We start from the raw sequence: 458 nt of genomic DNA, 5'->3' as shown, positions 1-458 counted from the left end.
CAGGGCTATAAGGGCTGCGGGACACGTAGCGCGGCCCTAGGCCGGCCCCTCTCGCCCTGCGCCCGCCCCCGCCACCGCCTCCTCCGGCCCGGCCCCCGGGAGAGCCGGGCAGGGCGCTCCGGGCCGGGGGGAGCAGCCCTCACCCCCTGAAGGAGCGGGCAGCGAGCGCACGGTGAGCCCCGACAGAGCCGCCCGGGGAAAAGCGCCCTGGAATGAGGAGCTTGGGGCTCTCCTGCCACGGCCAGGGAGACGAGAGGGAGGAGGAACAGCAACCCACACAACGCTGCTGGGCGAAAAAGCACCTCCCGAGGATGATGATGAAGATAAAAATGATGTTTAAAACAAGCAGTGCCGGAGGCTGGTCCCTGAGGGTTTGGCCAAAATACCAAAAAAGTTGAAAGAAAACAAAGAGGAGCCTCTCAGCAAATAAAGTGCAGCAGGTGAGGGGAAGAGAAACC

The sequence above is a fragment of the Vidua chalybeata genome, chromosome 8, assembly GCF_026979565.1.
Source record: "Vidua chalybeata isolate OUT-0048 chromosome 8, bVidCha1 merged haplotype, whole genome shotgun sequence".
NCBI classification, from domain to species: domain Eukaryota; kingdom Metazoa; phylum Chordata; class Aves; order Passeriformes; family Viduidae; genus Vidua; species Vidua chalybeata.
Note: the sequence above shows the minus strand (reverse complement) of the source record.